This window comes from Frankliniella occidentalis, unplaced genomic scaffold (assembly GCF_000697945.3).
Source record: "Frankliniella occidentalis isolate FOCC.00 unplaced genomic scaffold, Focc_3.1 Scaffold1436, whole genome shotgun sequence".
Classification (NCBI taxonomy): Eukaryota; Metazoa; Arthropoda; class Insecta; order Thysanoptera; family Thripidae; genus Frankliniella; species Frankliniella occidentalis.
The window spans coordinates 1-5849 of NW_026268538.1; the positions used below are offsets into that span (position 1 = coordinate 1).

General features: G+C 57.1%; 1 protein-coding gene across 1 annotated transcript in view; it reads right to left on the reverse strand.

Annotated features, from left to right (window-relative positions):
• Positions 1 to 6: 6 nt before the first annotated feature.
• Positions 7 to 5849, reverse strand: part of LOC113202001 (atrophin-1) — a 21294-nt gene continuing 15451 nt past the window's right edge. The window contains exon 2 of the mRNA XM_026416033.2: positions 7 to 462. The gene's annotated coding sequence lies outside the window, so the exon portion shown is untranslated. The remainder of the gene's footprint in view (positions 463 to 5849) is intronic.

The window sequence follows — 5849 nt, forward strand, 5'->3', positions numbered from 1 at the left end:
AGAGCTTTCTAATTACATTCCGCGCGCCATATCGCATGTATGGAATGCACCGCGGACGTGCCACTCCACGTCAAAAATTCATTGCTAATTATCAACTATAATATCGTCATTATTCAATTAATTAATACAACAATCATTATTACACTGTCGTTTCTATTTACGTTCACTAGAATAACTCGATCGCATCCGGCAAGACCACATCGTCATCACAGCAAAAAATAATAAAAATATGTGTCACATGATCAAAGGAGGGGGGAAGTGCCAAATTTTATGGCGAGGGTACTTTCCGCACACTGACTGTCTTGTGGGTGAGACGACGAGGGCTGGGAGCACTCGGGTAGTGGACCAAAGTCGGTCCGACACAACGCAGGGGGACGTCCCGCGGCTCATCACAGCATCTGGCTGGCTGGTCCGGAGGCCCGTCCAGGGGACTAGTTTCACACGGAGAGCGCCAACGCGGCCCTGGAACAGATTCAATGGCAACGTTAGAAAAGGGCACGATACCATAACATATTCATCTACTCGACCCACAGCCACCTCCTCCTCAATCCATTGTCACAACGCCGCGCCCACACACTTGAAAAAGTTAGCGCATCACATAGGACTCGTAGTCGTATTTTTTTTCAGGATCATGTGGGACAAGGGCTTGTTTGAATAATCTCTTTTTCTTTTTTCAAATCTCCATAACCAAACAGCCCATCCCACCACGGCGACAGGAAGGAGATGTCATTGTGATGCTAATGGGGTGCATGTAACGCCATGCGGCGGCCATGCGGCGGGCCGCAGCGGCGGCAGCGGTCAGCACCGGGGCAAAAAGGAGCAGGAGGAGGAGGAGAGGGCAGCCAGGGAGTTCCGATCCACGACTCATAGCCGCGCGGCGCGGGCCAGCAGCATGGAGAGGGAGAGCAGTGAGAGACGAGAGAGAGAGAGAGGGGAGAGCGGGTATAGGAGATCGGTAATTAGGAGGCGCGGAAAAACGAATATGAGCCAACAATGCCATATTGTGAGTCCATTGTTGGGCATCGCCACAACAACAATCAACAACGGCGTCGTATCGATAACAATGGCCGACCTTTCCGCTAGGGCGAGCGCCACACTCACGTGCCATCCGTCCGGCCCGGCTGCAGCAGAGGCGCAGGAGCTGTCGTCGCTCCGCGCGTGGCAGTCCCCGCGGCTCCCCCGCGGCGCCCCACAGTCAGCCTCAGCAGCAGCAGCCCCTGTGCAAGGCGCGCGCTGCTGTGCAGCAAATCGTTCTCGCGTTTGCAACAAGTGGGGCGTGCGACCTGCGCGCCATCTGCTGCACCTCGGCTGCACCTGAATGTCATCACACTTGCGCTCTAGCTGATTGGCTCGAGGCCCCCGGGGCCCGGGGCGCCGAGTGCCCCCGACGCGGACCTAATGGCCGCCGCAGATGGGCGTGGGAAGTATCGCCATTGTTGGACGAGAGGAGGCCCTCCCCACTCGACTCATCATCTCGAAGACTTCGATTATTTGGAACGATGTGCCACTTCCTTCCCCTATCTCCTCGGCAGCAGCGGCAGCAGCATAGCATCGGGAGCGGGTCAGAGCAGCCAACAAGGGAGAAGGAGAGAGAGAGAGAAGGAGCTCTCTCTCTGTTCTGTAATCCCATTTCGGCACGCCGAAACAATAAGTGGAGAGGCAAAGTGGCTCGCCGAAGAGGAGCCGCCCGGTGCGCGAGGAGGCGAGGTGCGGCGCCTCGCACCTGCTGCCGGCCGGGCCTCCGTCTATTGGACGGTCGTGGCGGCAAAAGCCAGGCAAAGCGGGCCGCACCGATAAGCTCCGGGGCCGACTACCCGTCACTCTAGTCTATAGATAAAAGTAAACAGGTGACAAAAGTCGCACTCTGACAAACGAGTGAAGCCCCCTGTGACACTTTGTACAACTCTAGCGACCGCGAGGAGCTGCAGAGGAAGCAGAAGAAGCAAAAGTGGGTCGCCCCGGCGGGCGGGCGGGCAGCAAGGGCAGTAACAAGTGTCGCGGTGACCCCTCGACGGAAATTTTTACTGTCGACAATTGATTGTCCTCGTGAGATCGCACACGGCGAAAAGTAAGTGTGAATGTGTGGCATTCTGGGCCGTTGTCGCGGTGAAGGTCCCAGCGAGGCGTGGTCGGGGCTTGGGCCCCGCGGGCGTGGTCGAAGGACTTCGCCCTCGCGACCGCCGCGACTATGCAGTGCTATGCACCTGCACCAGGCCTGCCTGCCGGCTGCCTGCCCACACGCACACAGACACACACAGACACACACACACACACACACACACACACACACACACGCACACATCGGAATGAGGCACTGTCGCCGCTTTCTCATATCGGACGTGTGGGCCAAACTAGCGGCCCTCCAGGCAGGGCATGGGCAGCCGGTCAGGATACAGGCAGATTTAAAAAAATAAAACATTTTATTTATTATTTTTTTTTAAAGAAAAAGAAACTACCTAAACCAAGTTTTAAAGAGTTAAAAAAAAACGGTTTTCCAAAAAACTCTGAAGCAGGAAGGCCCGTGTTAGTGACGGCAGTCGTTGCATTTTTGCCGACAGGTGCCTCGCGGCCTCTTCCCGCCGTCCTAACGCAGCGGCGTGACACACGCACGTCGCACAGGCGAGTTGACAGGTGACAATTATTACGCAAAAAAGTTATTGTACGGAGAGAGAGAGTGTGTGTGTGTGACTATTTTTCGGCGTGGCGCCTCAACGACACGAAGAACGACAAGCGGTGTGACGAACTTAATACCTCAGCCTGTCACGGCAGTCGTTTCTGCTACACACTCACTCACTCACTCTCGCGTACAGGTACGCACACCGTAAACAGGTTACACAATAAGGTTCACAAAATCTTCACACGTCACATGTCTTGAATATTAGTTTCTCGTGTCCGCACTACCCACTACGACATAACAACCTATTAGTCATTTTACAAATCTATATTCGTCCACCTAAGAGTTTTGAGTAGAAAAATAAATACAGAGCGTTATTCGTCAGATCACGATGAAAATTCCAACGGTGCCCGCAACACAAACACACACACGCCGTTACTGCTCTGCGGGTAATTAAAGCCCCTGCGGCTAATAACCGTCCAGACTGTCGCCTTGCGACTTGCGGTGGCGCCAGTGGCGTAGAGCCTCTCCCTCCCTCCCTCTCTCCCCCCCTCCCTCCCTCTCTCTCTCTCCCTCCCTCTCTCTCTCCCTCTCTCTCTCTAAGCCGAAGAGGCGCTCCGGTTACTCCACGGCGGGGCACGGTGCGGCGTTCAGCGCCTCTCCAAAGGAAACGTGACGGCCGGCGCGGCGCTTCGTGGGGCGCCCAAATTTGAAGCTGTTTAAAATGCAACACTTGCGTCACGGCCTCGCGGGGCCACACGCGGAGGACGGCACGACGCACGAAAGCAGGTCACGGGTGTAAAGAGAAATTTGTTAAAAATAAAATAATGTTTGGTTTAAGAGCGAACCTCTGCCGCGAGCTGAGCTTTGCAGGCCGGCTACGGGCGGCATGCAGAGACGCGGTGACTACGGACTGCCGGCTCCTGTGCACTGCTTGCCGGCCTTGCCACTCGTCCGACCTTCCAAATAATTCAGCCTGTAGTCGCTTGGATCCCGCTCCCTTTCCTGCTAAGACTTATCGTGACTGGCGCCTGGCGCCTCTGGAGGCGCCTGCAGTCGCCTGGAGGCCCCCGGCCTCTGGGCTGGCATTCCCAGGCGATCCGCCGTGTCTGCGCCTTTCGCTGGACGCATCGACGGCAAGGTCAAGTCGGCCAGGTGAGTGTGACCTCAACGACGGCGACAGGGAGGGCCCGGAGTGATGGAGGGAGGAGGGGGGGGGCGGAGGAGGATGGTGGAGTATACTCCATCATTGCTATAGCAATGACAGAATGTCAGGTCAGGACTCTGCACTCAGCAGAGAGTGGTCGTGGACGATACAGTGTAGGCGCGAGAGGGGGGGGGGGGGGCTGAGGGCGTATCCGCCTCGCCTCCGAGAGACAACATAAAAGTGGTGAAAAGGACGGGCGATGGCACGCCGATGGCGGTGAGCGCGCGCCAGGCCGGGAAAGAGCTGGTCACGTAAATGGAGCACACGTCGAGAGAGGACGTAGGCGGATGGAGAGCGAACGAGCGAGAGTGAGCGAGAGAGTAGGAGAGGAGAGGCGGGGGAGAAACAAGAGCAGAGGAGGGAGACGGAGAGAGACAGTGCGTGCGTGAGAGCCACCCTGCAGCAGGGTCAATGCCGGCCATTACTCAAATATCTTTAGGTCTGCATGGCTGAGAGTGGCTCGCGCCGTACAAGGATCGGGGGTTCGTTTTGTTTGATGCTCTCAGGCGGCAGACGGCATCATGTTGGGAGCGCTGCCGCACGGCTGCCGCACTGCTGCCTCAAGGCTGCCTCATGGCTGCCTCATGGCTGCCTCATGACCACCTCATGGCCACTTCATGGCTCTCCCCGTGCCGGCTGAATAGCAGGGCTCAGGGATCTCACTGCTGCCACTCTTATGGCAAGCCGGGCACTCCTGCCCAGCAGGCCCAGGCCGTATTATAGCTTGTTTGAATCTGGCGCCCAAAACGGTCGAGTCGTGGCGGCGGGGCGGGCCATCACGTCGTGCCCTCGTTTCCTCGCAAACGATCGGTCTGCGCACCTCCAAATCACACACTCACACACTGAGCAGCCGCCCCCCTCGGCCCCAACCGAGACGTGAGCCTGCTTACACCCACCGTCGGACCAACAACCAGGAATCCATACCAGGAATACGGAGGAGGAGAAAAGAAATACGAGGCGGTATTTGATTCCACTCTGAGGCGCGCAGAAGTGGCGGAGGTACCCCCGTGGTGTCAAAATGATGCCAAAATGATTTTTTCTTTTTCTTGACACATTGGTTTGAGAGCAAGTTCTCGCCCAAAGAGAAATAAATGTTAGCTGAATTTAAAATCAATGCACTTCATTGACCCAAACACCGCGATGCACGACGAAAGACGTCATCGTATCTGGAAGCACCTTTCTCGTCTGGAAAAGTGAGTTTCCCATAGGCGGAGTCTGCTGCTTCGCGCTACGGCACCGCCACGGGCTGTAGGGAGGAAGCGAGGAGCATGGGCGCGCCGCGACCAAGGCGACGGCGGCGGATGCTCTGAGGCGCGCATTTCAAACACCCGCGGCCCGGCCCGGTGGAGCTGTCCGAGGAGCTGTCCCCTACCCCGAGGCGCGCGCGACGCACGGACGGCACATCCGGGCACATCCGCTGCTGGGGACGCGGAACATCCGCGTATACTGCTCGCTACACGACACTCTGCAAAAATCAATTGGTTTGGAAATTTTCAAACAATTTCAGAATAGTCATCTCGAGTCACCGCCCTCCCCCCCCCCTCACATTTAAATAATGTTATAAACAAATTGAGTATGGATTGTTTTCCCCATAGACCAAACTCAGTTTGCTCTACACGCACGAGGCTGTTCAGCGGGAGGGCGTGGACGGATTGGCCGCCGTCCGCACGGTGCGCACGTACGGTGCACGGCTGCATGCGGCGATACAGGGTGCGGCGTAACCACCGGGCCGGGAGGGACGGAGCCGGAGGGAGCCGCCGTCGTATTGGCGGAACACCGGCACACGCGATAGCCCCGTACATTCACATTCACACACACACAGAGACACACACACACTCACACAAATACTCCCCCCCCCCCCCACACACACACAGAGGCTCCAAGGCCCAGGCTGGTGGACGCGCACAACACAAAAGCACACCCACGACGACGGGCGGCGGCGGCGGCGGCGTTTCGTTCGGATCCGTGAGAAGCAACCGCATTAATTCTGGGAAAAAGACAGGAAGTTGGTCCTCCGGGGGGCGAGGG